This window comes from Pinus tabuliformis, chromosome 2_2 (genome assembly GCF_031772625.1).
Source record: "Pinus tabuliformis cultivar Carrire ecotype Pingquan chromosome 2_2, CPIR1, whole genome shotgun sequence".
NCBI classification, from domain to species: domain Eukaryota; kingdom Viridiplantae; phylum Streptophyta; class Pinopsida; order Pinales; family Pinaceae; genus Pinus; species Pinus tabuliformis.
Window position 1 is genome coordinate 836,059,589 of NC_142300.1, and position 26,923 is coordinate 836,086,511.

The 26,923-nt window shown below is 33.1% G+C and overlaps 1 pseudogene; it reads left to right on the top strand.

The window, feature by feature from the left end:
• Positions 1 to 20,279: 20,279 nt before the first annotated feature.
• On the top strand, positions 20,280 to 20,398 carry LOC149195569 (5S ribosomal RNA; annotated as a pseudogene).
• Positions 20,399 to 26,923: the final 6,525 nt, after the last annotated feature.

Sequence of the window (26,923 nt, forward strand, 5' to 3'; positions counted from 1 at the left end):
TGTTCTAATGCCATTCATCGAAGAACGAGTCCAGCTAAACTGCTACTATTGAAAATGGTGTTTCTTCTGCATATAAAGGTGAAATTATGCTAAAATCGACTCTTCTTTTGCATATAAAGGTAAAATTACTACATATAAACATATATAGAATTTATAATGCTTCATTATTCTAGAAAATTAAGAGAAAACACGATATTTTAGACTCAACATAGACATAATTTATAATGCTTCAGTATTCTTAAAAATCGAAGAGCCAAAACACAAATAGGTATGAAAAATTATAAATACTTTATACATACATAACCAAATTTGTAAGATTTTGTGTAAAATATAGTTTTTTTTTAAGGTTAGCCAAGTGAAGAAGTTGTTGTTTCTTATTTAATGTAATACTATGTTAAATGTAATACTAAGTTAGGGTGTTCCAATGTAAACGGATTACATGATGAACACTATAAATGCACATGGTGAAAGGGAAATCTTCAATGTACAGGGTGAAAGGGCTCAAGGGATATTGTGCTAGCAATGTTGCTTCACAATATCTGGCGATGAGGATATGGTGCCTAGAAACATTGTATTCGACAATGCTTCCTACGATATTGTTTCACTGCATCTGGCAATAGGGATATGGTACCTAGAAATGTTGTATCCCAATGTTGCTTCATTGTTTCTATGGGGATATGGTATCTTATTGCTTCATTGTATCTGAGGATGGGGATATGGTACCTTTATCACCAACAAAAGCTTCTACCTCTATCACCAACAAATAAAAATCCTCTACTTCTACCACCAACAAGGAAAGAAAGGGAGTTCACCAACAAAGAAAGAAATAAAAAGAAATAAAGAAAGGGAGTTCACCAACAAAGAAAGAAAGAAAGAAAAGGAGTGCACCAACAAAGAAAGAAATAAAGGGAGTGCACTTGCAGATCAAGTACCAAGAAAGGGAATGCACTTGCAAATCAAGTACCAACTAGAGCCCATTGATTTGAGACCAAAAGCAAAGACATGAGCAAAGAATTGGATTGTTTTTAGTAGTTTTGGGAAGCTTGAAAAATGGCAAGCATGCCAATAGTGGGTTAAATTGGGTTAAATCCTAATAGATGGATAACATGCCAAGAGTGGCTAATTATTATTTCTATAATATTTTTTAATAATAAAAATATCGTACTTTAATAATTAATTAGTATTTTCTATAAATCTAATTATTATTTATAGGTATAATTTTTCAAGTTATTATTTAAAAATCAAATCATTTAAAATAGTTAAAAACAAAAACAAACCAACTGCATATCATAAATTTAATATAGTGATATATACCTGAAAACATAATTATATCAAAGTTAATATTATAGACTCTTTCTTATAAAAATGAGTTAATAAAGCCTTTTTTTTTATCACATGTTATCCTCTCTAAATAATTTGGAAAGAATATATTATTTTTAAATGAATATGTTGTTTTGAGGTGCAATTTAGTTGGCAATGAATTTGATATAAAGTATTCTATATATTAAGAGATCCAAGGTTAAAATTCTCTAGAATTAATCTGGTCTATAAAGAGGAGAATAGATTGTAGATCCCAAAGGTATAGTGATAACCGTAAGAATATACACTCGTACAAAGGGGTATAGCACTTGCCAAAATTAGGTATAGTTGTAGCTCCCAAAAATTAACACTTATAAGAAAATTAGGTAGAGTGGTAGCTGCCAAAATTAACGGTCATATGCAAATAAGAGCCAAACCTAATTGCTTATTCATCTTAATAAAAAAGGTCAAATAACCATATTCATAATTTGTTTAATAAAAAATATATATTCATAATTATTTAATATGTAAAAATATATTATCAATTAAAATGTAATAAAAAAATATTTTAAGAAAAAATATTTAGAAAAAACAATTTGTTAGATAAAATACTATATTTAAATAATTATTATTTTTTGTTTGTTTCTCATGTTGTGTGGGATCTTCCAAGTTTGTAAATCACCTTGTTAAAAAAGCTCATCAGATTATATTAGCAAGACTTCACATTTTAATAATTATTATTATCTCAAAAAAAACTATAACTAATTAAATTAATTTACATATAAATAATTATTATTATCCAAAAAAATATTAATTAAATTAATTTATGTAATAACTAAAATTATTATAAAAGATAATATTATAATTTAAAAATTTATGTAAAAGTTTCATATTCAATATGCTTCAATTAAAATTATTAAAAAAAAAAATATTATCCAGAAACTTAGGTAAAATATTTACCTCCCATTTTATTATTGAAAGAAAAATATTGATCGTACAAAGGTAACCTTCTTCAAAGATAAAATACAAGAAATATTAAACTACAATTTCTTAAATCAACAAACCTCATTAGTCCTCTTCGAAGAATCTTATACTTGTTATAATTTTACATAAAAGTAACCTAGTTGTGTTGTCATCATGCTTTCAAAGATATTAATTTTAATTTCAAATAGTTTTGTATTATAGAAGGTTTACATGCTAAAATTGTATATAAAAATTACTAGTTGTGGTGTGATAATGTATTTCCCGATATTGATTTTAATTTAGAATTGTTTTGTATTAAATAAAATTTGGTTTTCATGGGTGTGTTTTATATTTTATAATTATATAGTTAAGTAATTATTTTAATTAATTTTGAGTAGTATTAAGTAATAATGGAAATATTTAATGTAATGAAGATCATAATTTTCTATTTGGCAATTTTTCTACAGTTTTTAAGTTATGGACTTCCTAAACCATTTTAAAGCCTTTAATTTCATTTTTTGAGGAAATGGGTTCTCAAAAGTTGTAGACCATCTAGTACTTATTAGATAAACATTTCCAATAATTTATCATGCATGTCAAATGAAAATTGTATGCCAAAGTTGTGACCTTAGGAAGTTGACCTTACAAGTTGGCAGTTCCTCTCATAAGATTAGGATTAGATTTTTGGATGTTTGTTGTTTCTCATTGCTATTTATGATAGAAAAGCCTTTGAGTCTCATAGTAAGAAAGTGGTGTAGTCATCACATATTCTTTGAAAGTTAAGATACCACTATTCAAGTCAATTTGTTTTCAATATACATTTATAATGTTTTATCATTCTATATTTATTAATAGAAGTACACTATATCTCTATGTTTTGGTTATAAAATTTGGCAATAAGTGTAGTCATCACATATTTTTTTAAAGATAAACTACCACCTTTCAAACCAATTTGTTTTCATTATGCATTTATAATGTTTCATCATTTTCTATTTATTAATAAAAATACATTATATCTCTATATTTTAGTTATAAAACTATATATAATTTTAATTAGAAATATAAATTCTGATTTTAATTCTAAACTTGTTACTTGAGAAGCAACAAAGTATTATTGTTTCTAATAAAAAAATATATAACAAAGCAACAAGGTATTATTCTTTATAATAATAATATATAGATAGATATATAATCATACTTAATCGTTAATACAAGTAATGAAGCGATGTCGCTTCAACAAATCCAACCAAGCTCCTCATGTAACAATCATAGTAGCTTGTTAATCGTTAATACAAGTAATGAAGCCATGTGGCTTCAACAAATCTAACCAAGCTCCTCATATAACAATTATAGTATCTTGTTAAATATATAGTTCAACATCAGTATGGTAAACACATTGAGATGAACATAAGCCTCATAATAAAGTTAACTGGTGATGGCATTATTTGAAATATTTTTTAAACATTAATTTTTAATTTCTCAAGAGATAAACAATATTCTCTTTTGTTCTATTATATCATTATGATTAATTTTTCATTTTTATTTCAAATTGTTCTTAATGTAAAATGTTAGAATATTTATACAATTCAAAATTAAATAAAATGTATTTTCATTTATACAATAAGTTGCATATATAATAATCTAATTCTACTATCACATTATGTTTTAGAGACACTAATTCAATAATTTTATCTTTCAAATATAAACTTAACATCTAATTTGCATATAATCTTTATTTAAATAACATAAAAATGATTTATTAATAAATAATTATATATAAAATTTCCCTTTTATATTACTATATAGTCTACACTAACTAGATTAAATAGGATATGGGACTATTTCTTTCTATAAAAATTTCAACCACATAGTAAGCACTATTTATATGAATAGTTACTTAATGATCTTTATTTAATCCATTTATATTAATAAAATTAACAATCTCAAAATACCGGATCACTTTTTCAAAAGCTGAAGATTACCCTTCTTAAGTAGTGCTCATCCCCTAACCAGTATTCATGGTGCGGCACGGAATGTAGTCACCGTGAGCGAATTCTCAAATCTATTTGATTTCAGAGAAAAAAAAAAGCAGAATGCATTATATTAAGACCATATAAAAGCTATCATAAGATATATAATGGTAGCATAAGAAGTCATTTTGAGGATGTTTGAGAAAGCATCTGTGGGTAGATGATCAAAACAATCTCAAAAAGCAGGCAGCATGTGGACATATTCCATCACATTTGAAGCAGTATTAAAACAAGTCTCAAAAAGCAGGCAGCATGTACATATTCGGAGTGCCTTATTGAAAGACAACAACATCGATTTTCAAAAAGCAGAAACCATTGAGATGAGACAATCCCGAAGCTAAATGGCCAGCTGTTTTGAAATTGAATCATAAATAGCAATGATAAGAGGGAGGATGTAAGTATAGGGAACTTTGGAATCACTGAAAATTTTGTGGTTCCTCCAATTCCAGGCGCACCATATTATGATGATGATGAGAAGACACATTGGCTTCCGTTGGTTGCGCCAACAGTCGAAAGCTGCATGGATAGAGACAAAAACAATATGAGGAAAACCAAAAATAATGGTCAGATCATACCAGATTTGTTGAGAGGAATTGTATTGGAAGAATATGTGGAGATTTGATTCTTGTCGGATTAGCACATCGAACACCTGCTTTGGCCGTGCCAACTTCTTTTCCTTAGATTGTCCCATGACAGGTTCTTGTTGTAATATACCAGCCACGCAAAGAAGATCATCCTAGAAAGCATCCTGATTTCCAAAAAAAACGAGGAAAGATAGAGTTGATTTACGAAGCCCTTGAAGAGAAGAGGTGAAGATAGATGTCTTTCACTCGAGCTGTTACCTTTTACAGAAGCGAACCCCGCAGTTTATTAAAATTAAAAATAACAAAAATAAAAGTAAAATAGAAGAATTCCTCATTAAAATGTTTTTAATACACCTTAACGTTTGACCACCTTTACTTAGTTTCGACGGAATCTCTCGCGTCTCTTTCAAAACAATCCAATACTTGCGATGACCATCGAGAAAACGACTGTCCACGAGCTGAACACGGTCTCAATAGGGATGTTACCGTTCCAGATAATTTTGTCCTTTCATATTGGATTGAGTCCATCAACTGTACCACGCAGCCTTTGTCCTCCCATGCTGGATTTAATCCATCAATTGTACCACGCGGGCTTTCAAGAATTTTTTTACACACGACAATTTGAATCCACTCCGCAACACGGCTTTCTTGCCGACCCAAAACATGAGTAGACGCGTCTCTCTATTCTCATTGCTTTTGAGCCGCCTTTCATAACAAATCTCCGTATTAACAATGCGCCTACCAACACCAAATCAAAATCAGAACATGTCGTTTGAAAAGGGAGGTTAACTTTCCAAAAAGCTCTGGCCTCCTCCTCGGGATGAACACGGTGCCTACCCATACTTCATCAAAATCAGAATCCCTCGTATGATGTTGTCAAATTCACTACTTTTCTCAACCACAAAACCACGAACGCGTCTCTCCTCCTAAACTCTTCGTGCCGTCATCTATATATAATAATAATCGGCGGTGCATGGTTAGCGGAAATTAAATTATTGCGAACATCAGCTGTGGAGTCAGTTCGAGTTATAATCTATATCAAATCTTTTGTGTATCCTCATGGCGCAATATAAGCGCAGCCGAGAGGAATATTGCTGCAATTCCGTTAACAGTAACGAGCTTGATCAGAATCCGCCCAAGCGTTCCTGTTCAAAGTCCGATGCAGGGGTTTCATGGCTGTCAGATCTTCTGTTTGCAGATGATGACGTTGATGATATGAATTCTAAGGATTTGCAGGGGGCCCAACATGTATTGTTGTTGGATATGATGACAAGCCTCCACCAAGAAATTAATTCTTGCAATAGCAGAATGAGTAGCTTCTGCGATGCAGAGGTACGATACCCGTTAGATAGTCCTAATTTCGGAGATAACTGTAGTTCGTCCTGTGTTGTTGGGGAAAGTGCTCCTGTAAATTCATCATGTAAAATGGATGATGAGATTGGTACAGTCAGCATCGAGTATCTACTACACGCCACAGATGAGGAACTGGGTATCCCTCCTACTTCGTTGTCCCATCTGAACGAAAGTGATGATGAATCAGCCTTCTACTCTCATGACACACAGAATGTTTTTAGTGGTTTAATATTTCAATTGGAGCTTCTCAGCGGAATCGAGACTGTAGATGGGATTGGCGCTCATTTGATTTAAAGAAATATATATTAATACAAAAATATGTTGATTTTGTTTTTAAATCTTATTTTATTAAGACAAGTCATGTCTAATGGGGTGGGAATCATATTTTATTAAGACAAGTCATGTCTAATGGGATGGGTTGATGGAATTACAACCCATAATCTCGATCCCTTGAGCTAAATATCAACTGAAAATATAATTATAAAATTATTATTTAAATTATCAAATAACAAATGACATTATGTGGATATATAAATTTATATGGATATATAAATTTATAAAAAGAAATGATGTGAATACACATATATCACTAACATGTATTTCCTTTGATAGTATAGATGTGCTAACATATATACTATTGCAATTACCATGTCATGAAAAAATACTCAAAAAAATAAAAAATAAAAATCTAACCATAAAAATTGAGATCTCCATATAATTGAAAATCTATATTAATTACTGATAAAATTTTAATATAATAATCATTTTCTATTTTGATAGATTTTTTTATAACTCTTTGAAATGAAACTTAAAACCTTTTGAGATTCTCCAAAAGTTTAAGTTTTATTTTTATTTTGGTATCTAATATAAATAGGTTGAAAATTAAAATGTATGTTTCAAAAAAATTATAATTCTCCTCAAAAATGTTTTGAATAATTTAAAAATATTTTATTTTTAATTTAAAATGATAAATTATGGGAAAATTATAAAATTATTCATTTTTTTTATAAAATAAAATAAAATTAATAGAATCACATTATTAAATATGGTACATATATGAACCATATAAATAATTACTAAGTATATGGTAAAAATTCAATATTAATTATTATATAATTATAAACAAGTATAATATAAATATTCCACTAAATAAATAACTTTCAATATTGTTAAAATATCATAAACCATACAAATTAAAACATAAACCCAATATTATAAACAGTATATATTAAATCATATATTATATAAACTTTATATATTAAATTCTAATATAAATAATAATATTAAACCTTAATATTATAAACCATGTATATTAAATCCTTTCTATAATTATAAATTATATATATTAAACATTTTGTATTATAAATCTAATATTATAAAGTCTTCTTTATTATAAAGAAATTGGTTCTTCTTTATATAAAAATAAATAAATTTATTTTAAATTCTTATTTAAAAAAAATAAAATAAAATTCCAGATAAAAGTTAATTTGAAAAGTCATACTATACTATAGCTTTTCAATCGACGAAATAAAAAACAATTCCATAAAAAAGTGAAGTTGAAAACTCTTACTCTACGTTTTCAATGGTCAAAATAACACGCAAATAGAGGTTCAAAGTAAAATGTTATGTAAAATTGGTTGAAATTAGTATCGGAATGAGTGCCTTATGAAACAGGGTGTAATATTATGTTCCGAATAAAAATTTTAACCAAGGTTTATCGAAAAATTTGAAACTCCAATGATATTTCAAATTAATTTTCAAGACAATAGCAGTATGTCGAAAAATAACCATAGAATTAAAGTTAACTCAAAGTTTGATTACCAATTTTTATTGTCGTTAAAAATTGCAAGGTGAGATAAATAAGTTACATAATGTAACAACAAAAATATGGCTGAGGCTATTTTTAAATTTATTAAAATTTTAAAAACCAAGGTTATATACAGTATATGTTTTATAAATAATTATAATTAGAAATTTGTTTTCCTAAAAATAAATAAAAACTAAAATTAGAATTTTCTAAAAATAATTTTATTTATAATAAAAAATAAAAACATCATATAAACAACAGAAGTATACACAATAATCCCTATTCCTTAAACCATTGTAATTTGACCATGAAAAAAAACCAACTAAAACATCACCAAACCCATTTGTTAGGGTTTCACAAAAGTGACATTATCTATAAATCTATGTACCTTATTTTTAATGACACAATGGTTGTGTCATTTAATTAAAGGTTGTTATTTCTAATTCAGTTTATAATTAGGTGACAAAAATATTAATTGATACTTATAATTAAATAAAATAAAAAATTATTTAACATGGATTTTTTGAAAAATAATATTTAATATATTTTATCAAATTTTTTGTTGCAGTAATAAGAGTTTTTATATAATTATATAACCATTATTATTATTTAATTATAATTATTTAAAAATTTATTTAAAATAGATATTTTTGAAAAGTAATAATTTATATCCAAAGTGTTTTTATAAGTGGTTAGCTTGGGTTAACACTGTTCATTTCAGCCCATTCAAGAGTCTTATTTTCGTTTGTATCCCCTCGATTAAAAATTTGACACATGGTTATGACATATTAGCTGGCATGGGCATCACGCTGCACCCATGGAATGAGGATAGATTTTGGAGTCTCATGATGAGTCATATGATTCCCAGATGTGAATTTGATGATTTCTTTAACCTTGCAGCAGTTGTCTCCATATGTTGTTGTTAGAAATCTCACAGACAACACAAATCGCACTATATTTTATTGATCTCACAGACATTACGTATATAGGAATACATGATACTTATAAAACAAAGAATGGTGGATCTAGATTACTAAAAATAGCTAATACAACTATTAACCTAGGAACTCACACAATTACAAATCACGACAACTTGGAAGTCATGGAGGCATTAATTACAATACCCTCCCTTAATGCTTACATGACAAAACCAAAAAGTAGATATTACAACAATGAAAGAATCTCTGTCAAATTTGTGAGATATAGTCATCCCTAGCACTCATATCAATCTCACAGTTTCTACTCTCTTCTTCGCCACACTTTCGAGCTTCACACTTGATCCATCTAAGACATAACCGCTTCAGACCATTGATGTATTTTGCATAATTGATGCTTCTCAACCTCTCGATCACAAAAGGTGATATTGAACCATCCTATGGAATTTCCACCATATGTTGAATATATGGTCTTCTGCGGAACCATCCTATGGAATTTCCACCATCTGTTGAATATATGGTCTTCTATTATATTCATCAATTATCTAAAATATCATTCTAGGTGCAGCAGGCAATTCTACAACTTGACCTTGAATAAAATAACTATGATTTGTCTAAGATTTCATTCTAAGTGTAGTAGAGAATTCAACAACTTGACTTTGAATAAAATAACTCCTTACACTCCCGATGAGTCACACAAACTTGACCTTATTAAGAACTACCTGTGAATGTTTGTTGAATAATTGACTTATTTTTCGTGATTTTGCATCATTTGATTCTTACATAATATATTTGGACAATAACATACTACAACATAAAAAAATAAAAATAAAAATGTCCCTTTTTTTCCCCTTATTATTATTATTATTATAAACTTCTCTCACCCATTAAAAAAAAAAATCTGAAACAAATATTAAATAACCTTAAACCAATGTAGTTTTCATCTGACTAAAATAATGCGGCCAATTCATGCGGCTATCCACAAGGTTTCACATCATAGCTTGGTTCGGTGAAATGAATCAAACAACTGATATTTTTAAGCCTGACCCTAAGCAACTGTTGAGATTTTTGGTTTTAAAAAATTGGGCAAAATCTCATGTATGTGACAACAATAGGATTTGTTGCTAAATTAGCTCTATTTTGTTGGGAAAGAGTTAATGCATCCTGTATTTGTTGTGAGAGGATTTATGAGTCAGTTGGATTCTCTTAGCTATAAAATATATGCCCGTAAAGATATTGGGGTTTGGTAGTAGAGAGTATAAGGAAATAATTATTTTGTAATCTCCTAATCAATAATAAGATTGTCGATGCCTCTGTTTGGTGGACGTAGCCCAGATTGGTTGGGTGAACCACGTTAAATCACTGTGTCATTTGTGTATGGTTTTTATACTTTATTTGTCTTTTATTTTCCGTTGTGCACTGTTATGCTCTAACAATTGGTATCAGAGCGTGTTGAGGAGCGAGTGTGTGCATGCGACAGAGTGGCAGGCGGAGTTTTTTCTGAGATTTGGCGATTGGCGCGGTTTCGGTCGAAACAGTCGCGCCAATACTAGGCAGTGAATGGATTGGGGCGGGTAATTAAGGAATAGGAGCGCCAATTAGCGTGGATCCCAAGCTTGATAATCGCGCCAGAGCCCAATATCCCGATTGGCGCGGATTCGACTGGTTTTTGCTTCTCGCGCGGATCGTCTGCTGTTGAGGATGCGCTAAAACCCCTTAAGCACGCCAACTGAGGACTGTGTTGGTAAAACTGTAATTTTTTATTTGTTTTTGATTTATAATTTGCAGTATGTACAGGCAGGGTGATTTTTTTGATAAAGTAAAGGCAGTACAGTAGAAGGCGAAGGCAATTTTTTGTTAGATATTAATTTGATTGATTAACAAGTTGGAATTGGAGATTGTTTTTTGGTTGATACAATATGGCAAAAACTCAGAGTGCTCGTTTTGAAATCGAGAAGTTTAATGGCAAAAACAACTTCGAGATCTGGAAGGTGAAGATGTACGATCTGCTTGTGCAACAAGGCATGGCGAAGGCGTTGATGGGAAAGTCCAAATAGCCTTACAACATGACAGATGATGAGTGGACCGAGATGGATGAAAGAGCAGTGAGTGTTATTCGGTTATGTTTGGCGGATGATGTTTTGTTTAATATCGTGTCGGAGAAAACAGCTGTTGGTTTGTGGATGAAGCTTGAGAAGCTGTACATGACAAAATCCTTAACCAATAGGATTCTCCTAAAGCGACAGTTGTACAGTTTGCGAATGAAGGAAGGTACATCGATTACTGATCATTTGAATGTTTTTAATACTCTCCTGGTGCAATTAGAAAGTATAGAAGTAAAATTTGAATCAGAGAATAAAGATATTACTTTATTGTGCTCGTTGCCCGAGTCATGGGATCATTTTGTTACTTCTATAAGTCTTAGTTCATCAGAAACCCTTGAGTTTGATGATGTAGTTGCATCTTTATTATCTGAAGAAACAAGGAGAAGGTCGAATTTAGATACCTCTACATCAGAAGCAATGATGGTCAGAGGTCGTTCTAAAGAAAGACGCTTCAGCAGGCAAAGTGACTCACGGTCAAAGTCGAAAGGGAAGAAGAGTAAGGTAAAGTGTTGGTTTTGTGGCAAATCGGGGCATTTGAAGGACTGCTGGAAGCGACAACAAACTTCTAAAGAAGATTCTTCGACAGAGAAGAAGGAAGCAAACACGACAGATACAGGTTCGGCATCTGGTTCAGGTATGAGTGATGAAGTGTTATCAGTTAATTTGTCAAATCATGATCAACATTGGTTGTTAGATTCCGGTGCATCAAACCACATGTGTATTCATAGAGAATGGTTTAAGACGTATAGATCAATTAATGATGGAGTCGTGTACATGGGTAATGATGTCACATGTAATATTGTGGGAATAGGGAGTATACAGCTGCAAATGTTTCATGGGACAACCAAAATGTTAACTGATGTAAGACATGTACCAGATTTAAGGAAAAATCTAATTTCACTAGGAGCACTTGACAAAAATGGATATAAAACTGTAATTCAAGGTGGAGTAATGAAAATTTACAAAGGTATTTTACTAGTAATGAAATCTAAGAAGGTAGGAAATCTATTTCAGTTAGAAGGAAGAACAGGGCCAGATGATGTGTCTACAGTGTCTGAACATGACAGTAGTTCCATTTGCTTATGGCATCAAAGGTTGGGCCATATGAGCAAAAGAGGGTTAAAAATTTTGGCTGATCACAAGTTACTTCCTAATCTAAAGTCTGGAAAGTTAGATTTCTGTAAACATTGTCTGTTTGGAAAACAAAGTAAGCAAAAGTTTAAAACAGGAAAACATACTAGTAAAGGAATACTTGATTATATCCATTCAGATGTTTGGGGTCCATCCCCTACAACCTCATATGGTGGCTCGTCATATTTTGTATCGTTTATTGATGATTTTTCACGAAAGTGTGGGTCTATATGTTGAAAAGGAAGTCTGATGTTTTTACAATTTTCAAGCAGTTTAGAGCATTGGTAGAAAACATCACTGGTAAAACTATAAAATGTTTAAGAACTGACAATGGTGGTGAGTTTACTTCCAAGGAGTTTGAAAACTATTGCAAGGATGCAGGGATCGAGAGACATAAGACCATTGTTTATACTCCTCAGCAAAATGGAGTTGTTGAACACATGAATAGGACTCTTTTAGAGAGAGCAAGGAGTACGTTGAGTAACGCCGGTTTGCAGAAGGAATTGTGGACATAAGCGGTGGCTACAGCTTGTTATGTGATAAATCGATCACCATCCGCGGCGATAGGTTGCAAGATTCCTCAAGAGGTATGGAAAGGTCACCCTTGTGATTATTCTAAACTCAGAGTGTTTGGTTGTGATGCATATGCTCTAATGCCTAAACATCAGCAAACTAAATTAGATCCAAAGTCAAAAAGGTATATCTTTGTTGGATATGGTGATGGAACAAAGGGATGTAGATTGTGGGATCCTACTACCCGCAAGATCATCATCAACAGAGATGTAAAGTTTAATGAATCCTCTCTTATATAGTTAAATGTAGATAATAGATTGAAACAGGATGATGTATCTGATTTTCAGCACATTCAGTTTGAAAGCACTTCTAATGATAGTCATGATTACCATAGTTCAGATACTAGTCATGAACAGGTTTCAGAATTAGATCATGAACAGGGTTCAGATGTAGATCATGAACAGGTCTCAGATGCTGATCATGAAGAAGTTCCTACATATGGTAGTCAACCAATTGTGGAAGCACCAGAAACATCCTTAAGGAGGTCTACAAGAATCAAACGCCCTCTTAAAAGGTATGATGATTATGTTACTTCAGTTGCATTTACCGCTAATGACGATGAACCTCTGTGCTATCAGGAAGCTGTAGAAAGTTCGAAAAGTGACAAATGGAAAGCAGCCATGAAGGACGAAATGATGGCCTTAGGTAAGAATGGCACATGGGATCTGGTTGAACTTCCGAAAGACAGGAAAACTGTGGGATGTAAATGGGTTTTCAAGTTGAAACTGGGTGTGAATGATATTGAGGACAGGTACAAAGCGAGGCTAGTCGCAAAAGCTTTTTCTCAGAAAGCAGGCATTGACTTTCATGAGATTTTTTCACCAGTTGTTAAAATAGTTTCAATTAGAATTGTGTTAGCATTAGTCGCTTTGCTTGATTTAGAATTGCAGCAACTAGATGTTAAGACTGCATTTTTACATGGAGACTTAGATGAGGAAATTTATATGGAACAACCGGAAGGGTTTGTTCAGCATCGCAATAAGAAATTTGTCTGCGGGCTCAAGAAATCATTGTATGGCCTGAAGCAGTCGCCTCGGCAATGGTACAAAAAGTTTGATTCATTCATGTTGAGTCAGAAATATATAAGAAGTGAATATGATCATTGTGTTTATTTTAAGTAATTAAATGATGGCATGTTCATTATCTTAGTGTTATATGTTGACGATATGCTTTTAGCAAGCAAAAGCATAGTGGATATCAACAGGTTAAAGGCTCAGATGGCAATGACGTTTGATATGAAAGATATGGGAGCAGCAAGACAGATTTTGGGCAAGGAGATTTTCAGAGACAGGAGAAATGGTAAGATGTGGCTATCACAACAGAAGTATATTGAGAAAATACTCTTGAGGTTTGGTATGAACGATGTGAAGCAGTCCCTTTAGCTTCCCATTTTAAGCTTTCTTCCAATTTATTTCCTAATACAGATGAAGAAAAGGAATATATGTCTCGAATTCCGTATGCCAATGTAGTAGGATGTTTGATGTATGCGATGGTTTGTACTCGACCAGATATTTCACATGCAGTTGGGGTTGTCAGCAGGTATATGGCAAATCCAGGTAAAGAACACTGGTCAGCAGTGAAATGGGTGCTTCAGTATTTGAGAGGCACAAGTGATTATTGTATCACTTATAATAAAAGTAGTGAATTTGTTTGTGGATATGTTGATTCCGATTTTGCAGGTGATTTGGATAAGAGAAGGTCAACATCAGGGTATGTCTTTGCTCTTGCAGGTGGAGCTATTAGCTGGATGTCAAAGCTACAGAACATTGTTGCTTTATTCACTACTGAAGCAGAATACATTGCTGCTTCTCATGCTTGCAAAGAAGCGATTTGGTTGAAAGGTTTGTTTGGCGAGTTTGGTAGGTTGCAGGACAACATCAAGTTATTTTGTGATAGTCAAAGTGCAATACATTTGGCTAAGAATCCGTCCTATCATAGTAAATCAAAGCATATACCAATCAAGTACCATTTTGTAAGACAGAGTATCACTGAAAGGGGAGTCTCTCTTGAAAAGGTGCATACAAAGGAGAACTGTGCAGACATGTTCACGAAACCAGTTTTGTTAGAGAAGCTACGTTGGTGTTTGGCTTCTCTTGGCTTGCAGAAAAGATAAAAATAATAAAGAAATATGGTATCAGGCTAATTGTTGTCAAGGTGGAGATTGTTGAGATTTTCAGTTTTAACAAATTGGGCAAAATCTCATGTATCTTACAACAATAGGATTTGTTGCTAAATTAGCTCTATTTTGTTGGGAAAGAGTTAATGCATCCTATATTTGTTCTGAGAGGATTTATGAGTCAATTGGATTCTCTTAGCTATAAAATATATGGCCGTACAGATATTGGGGTGTGGTAGTAGAGAGTATAAGGAAATAATTATTTTGTAATCTCCTGATTAATAATAAGATTGCTGATGCCTTTGTTTGGTGGACGTAACCCAGATTGGTTGGGTGAACCACGTTAAATCACTGTGTCATCTGTATATGGTTTTTATACTGTGTTTGTCTTTTATTTTCCACTGTGCACTGTTATGCTCTAACAGCAACCATTAAACTCTGCAGTTCTGCCATCTTCAGATTCAAACTCTGCACACTTCGCACCAAGCAAAGAGATAAAATGATATCAGATCCAAATCTGCACACAGATCTTGGTCCTCTTTGGCGTGGGAAAATAAAGATATCTTTCACACGCTCATTCTGGTCGAACTCTCCACGCACAGTCAATCGGTAATACACTGTATGCACACACTTCACCAAATTATAAGTAGGAATTATTTGCAAACTCATCGACCTTTTGAATTTGTTACTCTTCAGAAGCTCAATGTATTGATTCCCAAGCTTTGCATCATTGCTAGCGGTGAGGTTGGCCTTGCATTTGACTTTCTGACAGCGCATAATGGTCCTCTCTATTTGTGTATTCTTCATGTTGCCGCTGGCATTATGTAATTATGCCAATTGCAAGAACACGGACAATTTTCAATGCACCGCGGAGGTTTATTTATTTTTTGAACTGAGGTTCATTGAACGGATTGTCCACCAGCACATTGAGTCTCAAACTGCTGACCCGTGACTGTGGCACACATAAAAAATCGGAAACAAGGACCGTAAATGTTTTCCACATATCACAATGAAATTTTTCGGCACATTTGCTTCCTGAATTGCAGGGTCGAATTCCACCCATGGCGGCGATGATGATGATGTTTCACGTTCTCTTTGAAAATGCAGGTAGGAGAACGAAAATACTCAAGCTCTCCATTTTTCACCAAATTTTATCCGGCCCTACGATTTGCACAAGACCGGGATGCAATTGCATTTCCACTCGCTCTAAAGCTCGTGTGCTTTACAACTCGCCGCAAACACACAAGCTCCGTCCATTTCTCTTTTTGTATTTTCAGTGTGGCAGTCATAATTGCAAATCGTTGTCACTGGTGTAGCACAGCAATTGGTGTAACCCAGAAATTGACAGCGTACATGAGCCAGTGTCAGTCTTTGCTTGATCAAGGATTTTCTGCAAAATTTCTGAGCATCGCACTTATAGATTTACACAGGAAAACAAATCCACACATTGAGGAACAAAAAATTTACTCACACAACCATTAGTATCATTTTATTAAACTAATCTACTTACAAAGGAGTATTATTCATAAAATGGCATGAAGATATAACTTAGAAATCTGAAATAAGGGAGTTTTCATATCAGTAGTGGCACTAAATTCCTTGGTTTCCGAATCAAGGCGAATGGCTATACAGGAGCCGATTGGTCCTGGTTGGTGGACAGATTCTATAGGAGAATCTCAGGATGGGAATATCGTTGTCTTTCATTGGTTGGGAGAGTTATTTTAGTGCAATCCATTCTGAATCAACTCTCTGTTTATTGGGCACACCTTTATCATCTTCCTGCGAGTATTATCAACAACTTGAACAGTCTTTCCGCTAATTTCATATGGGGAGGGCATGCTGAGAAGCGTAAATTTCATCTTTCAAAACTGTCTGGCATCTCTCTTCCTAAGGCGATGGGCGACTGGGGTTTATTAAGCTTAAGAATTTTTGGTAGAGCTCTCCTGTGCAAATCCTTCTGGAGAGCTATACAAGGAGGCGGCCCGTGGAGTCAGCTGATCAGATCGAAATATCTAGCAAATAAGAATTTCCACAGCTGGTATCAGAGAGACTCTATTGGCGCAGCATATGGATCTCCCATATGGCGCAGCTTTCGCAAAATAGAAGCTATCTGTCTGGAGCACCTGATATGGCGTTTTCAAAAGGGGAACAACATCATTATTGGCAAAGATATTTTCATATGCGGGTCAGATGTTATTGATATCCCGGTTTCTCTTCTTCAGCATTTCCATAGACGTGGAATCTTTTATTGGGACAAATTGATAGCTGACTGGGACGGCCCTATTCCGCGCTGGAAAGATGCATTTGTATTGAATATTCCCAAAGAGTATGCGCAGCAGTGGCAGAGCATTAAACAGAGGTTGCAGAATGGGGGTCTCACCAGATCAAGAGAATCGGATTATTTATCTTGGAACATCCAAAATGAGGAGGATAATATATCTGTAAAAGGAATATATCAGAAATTGATAGGACAACGCTCTGCTCGATCCCCAATTTTTCCTCTTACCTTCTGGAAAGATGGCTGTCCTCCGAAGATGATCCTCTTCTCTTGGCTCACATTTCACAATCGGAATCTAACCTGGGAAAACTTACTGAAGAGGGGATGGAATGGACCTAACATATGTTCATTATGCAGAGAAGAAGAGGAATCAAACCTTCATATTTTTCTCAAGTGCAAGCAATCACATCTCATTTGGCTGGAAATAGAAAGAGTCTACGGTTTCAATCTAGATATGCAAATTTCGATCCAGGATTGGTTCATAGAATGTAGCAAGAGAAAAATCCTCTGGCGAAGAATATGCATCATAACCATGTGGTTTATCTGGAAATGGCGCAACAACTGTATCTTTAACAACTCTCACTTCTCTTCTGCTAAAGTTTTTGATTTAATCTCTGCTCATTTAGAATCGCTCCCACAGAAGTATAATAAGATCTTACATAAAACCCCAGCCGGATCTTTGCCTGCTCATCTTCATCTACCGACAGCTTTTTTCGACGGGGCAGCTCAGAAGGGCCAATGCGGATGCGGATTTCACATAATGATATCTGAAAAATCTCATTTCTATGCATTCTGGCACGGTGGACAGGGTTCAAACAATCTGGCTGAAGCCATTGCCCTCTCAGGGCTTTTAAAATTTTGTATTTTCCTAGATATTCAGAAGGTGGCAATCTTTGGTGATTCCAAGCTATGGGTAGATTCAATTAACAGGAAAAATTCCATTTCAGCCCAGCATCTGACTGGATGGAGAGACAGGATACACTTCTATTGGACCTGTATGGAGAAATGCTCTATTCAGCACATCAGTAGGGACAAAAACTCTACAGCTGACGCACTTTCAAAAAGGGTCTCTTATCCTCTTCTGGTTTATGGCATCTTGAGATAGTTACGGATGATGTCACTTATCAGATCAAGGACTTTGCCTTACCAGATTTTTAAATGATCCTACTTGCAAGATAGTCAACATATTCAGAGCCTCTTGTATACAGATATTATCAGTTTGGTTTCATAGACTTTATGTTATTTCTCTATAGAACATAGGTATTTTTGCTCTTTTGGAATACAGACCTGATCTGTCAATGTATCTCAGTTACTTTATATTCCTCATATAATATATATAGTTTTTTTTCCTCTGAAAAAAAATAAAAATAAAAATAAATAAATAAATAAATAACTTAAAAATCTGAAAAAAGGGAGAGAGATTACACACAACATAAATCATTTTATATTTTATTGATCTCACAAACATTATATACATAAGAATAAATATTATTTTTAATCTGAAAATGGTGAATCTAGATTATTAAAAATAACTGATACAACTATACTTAAAAACTCGCACAATTACAACTCACCCCAACGTAGAAATCCTAAAAACATTATTTCCCATTATTATCACGAAGAAAATTCATAATTTTGAAATTTACTTTTGTCGGAAAAATGGAGACGGGGTTGGATCTAGTGCAACCACTCGAATTCTTTCCCTTTGAAAAAACATAACTCTTGCTCCTCTTGGTTATATAACAGTTCGCTTTGTAGCTCCATGTGATTCGAGCAGTGGACACTTGAAGACGAACGGGGAAGTTTGTGCAGGTCGACATTTGCTTGGAGGTTAAGATGCACGAAATCGAAATGGTGAGCAGGAATCCTAGTGGAGTTGGTCAGCTAGTGAAGGGAAGTTGGTGTTTGGGCGAACGACCAGCTGGTGAGCTAACTCAGAAGAGAAAATATAATCCATGGTGGACAGGTTCACTTTCGCCGTTCACTTGTGGTGTCGGTCCTTTGGGATTGATAACTAGACATAATGTGATTCTATAGTATTCTTCCTCAAGTTTCACCAGCTGCTCTCACGCTTTCGCCCATTCTCTACGAGTAGATGCCAAGATCGCTCAGAAGTGATGTAGTCTATGATGTAGTCTATGTGCCTACACTAGTGCTTGCTCCTTCTAGCCCTAGATAGCCTATTAGTAAAAGCCACTTCAATTCTTCCATGCCCTGTAAACATACAATATAAATAGTTCATAAATATATTTGATTTAAGTGGAGTCGTCTGTCTTATCATCCTTACGAAACAAAGACCAATTAATGTCCTCCAAAGAGAGAATTGATTCTCAGTCGTTGGGCACCATGAATGGCCAGGAAGGAAAAACGAAATGGAGTAAGTTATAAAACAAGAACTAATTTTTGGTAAAAACTAATTTATACCAATCCCAATCTCCATGTTGCTGCTAAATTTCGTGGGTTCGAGCGAACAAGATATTGCTCGGGTATGGAAGTGGTGTTGAGGCGATAGATCAAAAGTCATAGATCCGGTAATAATTAGGATTCTCTTAAGCCACGTCGACGATGTTGAAGAATAGTGAAATCCAAGTCAACACCTCAATGCAATGCAATGCAAACATTAAATTCGAGGACATAGTTGTGTAATTGAGATGTTGGTCATATTTTAAATTTTTTTCAGCACGAGCACGTGGTCATATTTTAAACTTTGAAGTTTGTACACTTTCAAACAAAATTTGATACATGCGTTTTTGACCAGAAATATATATTGTTTTTTGTTTTTTGTCTTGATTGGTTGAAAAACAGTCTATTTAGATTTATCATGATTTGTTGAAAAGCGGTGTGTTTAGATTTATCATGAATTTGCATGGTGATTTTATATAATGTAACTCCATTTCCTAACGATCTGCCATCGTAATGTAAGATCCTAATCCATTTTAAAATTGTGTTTTTTCTTTCTTTTTTGGGTTAAATAGTTGTAATGTGTATTATTATTAATTGTTTTTAAATGTGGAAAGATAATTGAAAAATTGTAGATATGGAATTATAATATAGAATTATAATTATTTGAAAATTGTTGTTATTTTCAATATTGAAAGTGAATTCGGGTGCGATTATACCATCTTTAATGCACCGGATCTCATCAGCACTCCGCAGTTAAGCGCGCTTGGGCTAGAGTAGTACTGGGATGGGTGACCTCCTGGGAAGTCCTAGTGTTGCACTTTCCAAAAAACACGGGCCTTTGGATTGACGGTGAATGGGTGCACTATTAAGGCACTCCTTGCCATAGGTCATTGGTTCAAATCCCCAGCGGGTGCTTGCCTACCAATATATATATATATATATAGAAAGTGAATTAAAAAAAAATTGCTATTATTTTTAAGTATGGAAAAGGATTTTGTCATATGGGTGGAAAAGGATTTTGTCAAGTGGGTGTAGCTCCGGAGGTGAGGAGGAGTCACTTTTATTCTCTCCACCCTAGTTTTAGTCCCACTGAGAATGGCATGTTCACTCCTTGGAAATAATTTCTACATGAAAGATAATTCTCTTATCAAGACATAGGTGCACTCCTTGCCATAGGTTTTTAGTCCCACCGAGAATGACATGTTCACTCCTTGGAAATAATTTCTACATGAAAGATAATTGTCTTATCAAGACATAGGTGCACTCATTGCCATAGGTCATTGGTTCAAATCCCAGCGGGTGCTTATGTACCAAATATATATATATATATATATATATATATATATATATATATATATATATATTGAAAGTGAATTAAAAAAAAATTGCTATTATTTTTAAGTATGGAAAAGGATTTTGTCATATGGGTGGAAAAGGATTTTGTCAGGTGGGTGTAGCTCCGGAGGTAGGGAGGAGTCACTTTTATTCTCTCCACCCTAGTTTTAGTCCCACCGAGAATGGCATGTTCACTCCTTGGAAATAATTTCTACATGAAAGATAATTGTTTTATCAAGACATAGGTCGTTTTTCATTGAACCACACAAATATATATGGAAAAGAATTTGAAAATTTTGTAATTTTATGAGATTTAAAAATTACTATGATTTTTAATTATTGAGAAAAAATCCTTGTCATATCTTTTTCATAATAATTTAATGGAAATATAAAAAATTTCTAATAAAAGAAATAGCAAAACCAATCCATGGTATGACAAAGATTGTAAAAGTGTGAGAAGAGAAATTAAGGAAGCTGTTGATGAATCTCTTAAAATGGACAAGATAAAAATATATAAAGCCCTAACTAAAAGGAAAAAGAGGCAGTACATTCATCAAAGACAGGAGAATCTCTTACACCTCTCTAAGGTATCTCCTAAGAAATTTTGGAGGCAGATTCTGACTAGGAAGACTAAAGATAATAATAAAATTGCTCTTCACAATTGGAATTCCTATCTTAAAAAGCTTTATGAATCTCCAAATATCATGGATAATTTGGAAACCCTGCTCACAATGAAAGCAGTTTTCTCTTTATAAGACATTAAGTTTGGGGTTAATCGCCTCGCTAATGGGAAAGCTAAGGACATTGAAGGTTACCAGGCGGAAATCTTAAAAATTGGTGGTCCTGTCCTCATCCCCCACATCCACAAGCTTTTCAATCAAGCAGTCAAGCAAGGGTTCCCTAAACCTTGGACTGAGAGCCTCATTATCCCTATTTTTAAAAGTGGGGATACAAATAACCCCTCTAATTATCGGACAATTATGATCAGCGCTCTCTTAGCCAAGTTATATGGTAGTATTTTGGAAAAGAAGTTAAGCATATGGCTCGAAAGTGAAGGTAAGCGGGCTAAAGGCCAAGTAGGTTTTAGAAGGCATCACTCAACAATAGACCACCTCGTTACGCTTAGGATCATTGCAGAGGAATGTCGTAATGATAAATCCAATTTATTTTGTTGCTTTGTGGACTTTAGAAAGGCTTTCGATACGGTTCGTAGATACAACCTTTGGAATAGATTAGAAGAGCTAAAGGTTCCTCTCGAGTTGCGAGCTGCCGCTATAAGGTTATATGAGAATGTAATTACCAAGCTAAAGCGCAATGAGGGGTGGTCGAAAGATATTAAGTGTAACATCGGAGTTAAACAAGGTTGCCCCCTCTCCCCTACCCTATTTGGCATTTACATTGATAAGCTCGAAGGCTATTTAGAGGAAGCAGGATGTGATGGCACGATCTTAGCTGGGATAGTCATCATCCTTCTTCTCTATGTTGACGATATTGTTCTTTTGGCAAGGTGCCCATCTGATCTCAATAAGCAACTCAGGCTTCTTAAGGATTTCTGCTCTACCATGGGTATGATTGTTAACACTGACAAAACAAAAGTTATGATTATCAAATCCAAGAAGGGCACTTATGCTAATTTTATGTATGACAATAATAACTTGGAGGAAGTGTATTCTTACAAGTACCTAGGAATTGATATTCATCACAAGCTCAACTGGAACTATAGCATTGGGAAAAGGATTAATGGGGGGTGGAAAGCTTATTTTGGTCTTGAAAATAATTGTAAAACAACAAATCTTGTAATGTGGGATAAAAAGAAGTTCCTCTTTGAAACTTTAGTCAGTCCTGTTATCTTATATGCCTGTGAGGTTTGGGGTTGCAGCATCTCTAGAGAATCATGGAGAAAGATTGAGCAAATCCAGAAGCGTTTTATAACTTGTAACCTGAAAATTAAAAGTAATACACCCTATCCTATTCTCCTTATAGAAGCAGGTATTTCCCCTATTGAGAGCCTAGCTATAATTAGGTTTATGTTGTACAAGCACAAACTCAATAACATAGACGATCATAGACTTCCTAAGCTAGCTTTAAATTCCAGCCAAAACCACCTAAGGCTCAATCAGGGGTGGCATAAAGACACAAGGGCCTGGTTAAACTATTGGGAGATCAACGAGAATGATGCATTGCAAAACATAGATAACATTAAAGATAGTGTTACTTTTAAGTTCAAAGAAAAATGTGGTGTGAGAAAGATTTAGCGGCTAAAATAAAATTAAGTTATTATAAGAAGGTCATCAACCCCACCCTAGAAGATCAAAAGTATCTCTCTATTTTAACTAGCTCAAAGAAGAAAATTAATATAGCAAAGATTAAAACGAATTCTCATGAGATCCATAGTGAAACAGGTCGTTGGGCAGTTCCTAAAATGCCATGGATGGAAAGGATCTGCCATATATGTGAGAATAGGAACATCGAGGATGAAAACCACTTCCTCTTAGAGTACCCCGCGTACAACCACATTAGATCTCAATTTCACAATCTTTGTTACAATACTGACCTTCCTAGCCTTTTACAATGTCAAAATTATAGTGAGCCCGGGAGGCTTCTCTCCAAGCTTTTTGAGCATAGGAATAAAATCTTAAATCAAAATAAATAATTTGTTTCTTTAGGTCCGATAGACCAATGTTTGGTCTTAGCGGACGTTAACCATCATCATCATCATCATATAGACTTTTTAATATACAATTTTGTCATTCTATTTATTAAAAATTTAAAATAATATAATATATATTTCAAATAATATTATAAATATTTTGAAATCATTAGATATACAATAATTAAAGAAATAATAATTAAAAGAATAAATAATAATGAAAAGAAATTTCTATACTATTGACATAAAATAATGATAATTAATATATTTAACAAAAAAATTATATAGATAAGGAATGATAGTTAATATATTCAATTGTAAGTTATATAGATAGTTTTAGTAGAAAATTTTATATATAGATAGTTTTACTTGAAAAAATATTTTATATAAATAGAAAATTTTGTTATTGAATTTAGGCTTCTGTGATCCATATCAATTTAGAAAATAATTTTCGGCCAAAAATCACATAGAGATAATTTTGTCGACGCGTTTCGAACCAACCAGTGTGGTTCATCGTCAGGACAAGTTGAATGAGCAGATCTTGCTATGCATTATAAATAGATCGGGAAGAATATCCAGGTAACGGCTAGAATAATGACAGCTCGATTTGACCGGAAACGGCTAGTTAGACCAAAATTTTATTCAAATCAGTTAATTCGGTTATTAATTTTCTTATTAAAATAAACGTAAATTGACAATTTTATAAATATATATTAAAATAAGTGAGTTAATATACTATAAAATAGATAATAGTTAACTATATTTTAAATAAATATAAGTTAATTATATTATAAAATATCAGTTATTTAAATCTTAAAATAAATTAATTATAAATCAACGAGGTTATATAAATATTAGTTAGTTGTATAAGTTAAAAATAGAATATTCTATAAATAGTTAATTCTATTTTAATAAATAAGTTTCATATTCATAGTCACAGAGTCTCCTGATAAAAAATAAAAATCTGACATTATATAAAATAAAAGAAAAAGAAATAATAGTTTAAAATGTATTATATTTTTATCAAAAGAATACGGTAAGTGTTCATTGCGTAATTTTATTTAAAAATTGTTCAGTAAAAAGATGCCAAAAATAAATAGTAACACTTACATATTACATATATCATTAAACAAATTTATTTTATATTAATATATCTTTTAATATTTATATAAAAATAAAAATATTTTATTAATATAAAAGATAAAAAATAATAACACTTAAATATTACATATATCATTAAACAAATTTATTTTATATTAATATATTTTTTAATATTTATATAAAGGTAATATACTCTATATATTCTTCGCATATATTCTTCGCTGAAAGAGTTTTGAGCCTCGGTGAAAGAGTTAAAAACATACTCTATATATTCTTCGCATATATTTTCGGTGAAAGAGTACTCTATATATTCTTCGCATATATTCTTCGGTGAAAGAGTTCTGAGGCTCGGTGAAAGAGTTAAAAACATACTCTATATATTCTTCGGTGAAAGAGTTCTGAGGCTTGGTGAAAGAGTTAAAAACATACTCTATATATTCTTCGCATATATTCTTCGGTGAAAGAGTTCTGAGGCTCGGTGAAAGAGTTAAAAACATACTCTATATATTCTTCGCATATATTCTTCGGTGAAAGAGTTCTGAGGCTCGGTGAAAGAGTTAAAAAGATACTCTATATATTCTTCACATATATTCTTCGGTGAAAAAGTTTTGAAGCTCAGTGAAAGAGCTAAAAACATACTCTATATATTCTTCGCATATACTCTTCGGTGAAAGAGCACTCTATATATTCTTCGCTAGAAGAGTTCTAAGGCTCGGTGAAAGAGTTAAACACATACTTTATATATTCTTCGCATATATTCTTCGGTGAAAGAGTTCTGAGGCTCGGTGAAAGAGTTAAAAACATATTCTATATATTCTTCGCATATATTCTTCGGTGAAAGAGTTTTGAGGCTCGGTGAAAGAGTTAAAAACATACTCTATATATTCTTCGCATATATTCTTCGGTGAAAGAGTTCTGAGGCTCGGTGAAAGAGTTAAACACGTACTCTATATATACTTCGGTGAAAGAGTTCTGAGGCTCAGTGAAAAAGTTAAACACGTACTTTATATATTCTTCGCATACATTCTTCGGTGAAAGAGTTCTGAGGCTCGGTGAAAGAGTTAAAAACGTACTCTATATATTCTTCGCATATATTCTTCGGTCTGCGGGCTGGGGTGGGCACAGGCGATCTGCAGTCAGGTTTGCTGATATCAGGTGCACACATTCCTTATATTTTTCTTTTTCTAATACATATTTGCTCATATAATTTCAAGTATGAATATTTCACCACAGTTACCAAAGATTACCAAGGGCAGACCTAGCACAGTTACTCTACAAGGCCTTTATGAGTATACAAAGTCTTTAGAGAAACGTAGAGAAGAAAGAGAAGCCAAGCTACAAAAAGAGTTAGAAGCCATGATAGAAAATAAATTTGCATCTTTTGAAGACACGATCCAAAAACAAATAGAAACTAAAATAGAACTACTGGAGAATAAAATGGAGGCAATGGAGACTAGATTGCAGGTTATAGAAAAACAAAACCAAGATACTAACCAACCATCCCAGCAAGGAGATGTTGATACTTTAGAGAGTCTTAAAATGAAATACATGATTAAAGAACTGGAAGAAAAAGTTAATAGTCGCCTCACCCTAAATAATGTGGTAGATAAGTTAGATACCAAACCAATTAAAGATGAAATGAAAAAATTAATAGAATTAGACCACGAACGTAACAAAAGGGCCTTGAACCTTATAATCTTCGGTTTAAAAGAGGAAGTAGATGAGGATACTTTAGCCTTAGCCCAGATAGAATTACATAATAGATTACAAATTGAAACAGTGTGTCTCACAGAAGCAACAAGGTTGGGGAAATTAACCAAGAATAAAGGAAGACTAATCCGCATAAAGGTGAGCTCCACTGATCATAAGTACAACATACTTAGTAAAACCTCAAGTCTAAAAGGAATGAGAATATTCATAAATGAAGATCTCATTCCAGAAGATCAAGCAGAATTAAGAAAGGAGGTTCAAAAGGTAAAAGAAACTAGAAAGGAAGGAAAATGGGCAATAATAAGAAATAGAAAAGCCTTTATTTGAGATAGAAAGCAAAAACATAGTAATCAATAGCAATTAAACATGCTCCGGATCCTTTCTTGGAAATGTTGGGGCTTCCCATGGAACAAAGGCCCCAAGCTAAGTTGGATTTCAAATGATGTTGATATTATTTTGCTTGTTGAAACTTGGGAGCATGAAGAATCTAAGGTCCCTAACATAGATGGCTTTACGCTATGGTCTACTTGGAACAAGCAATCCTCCCGTA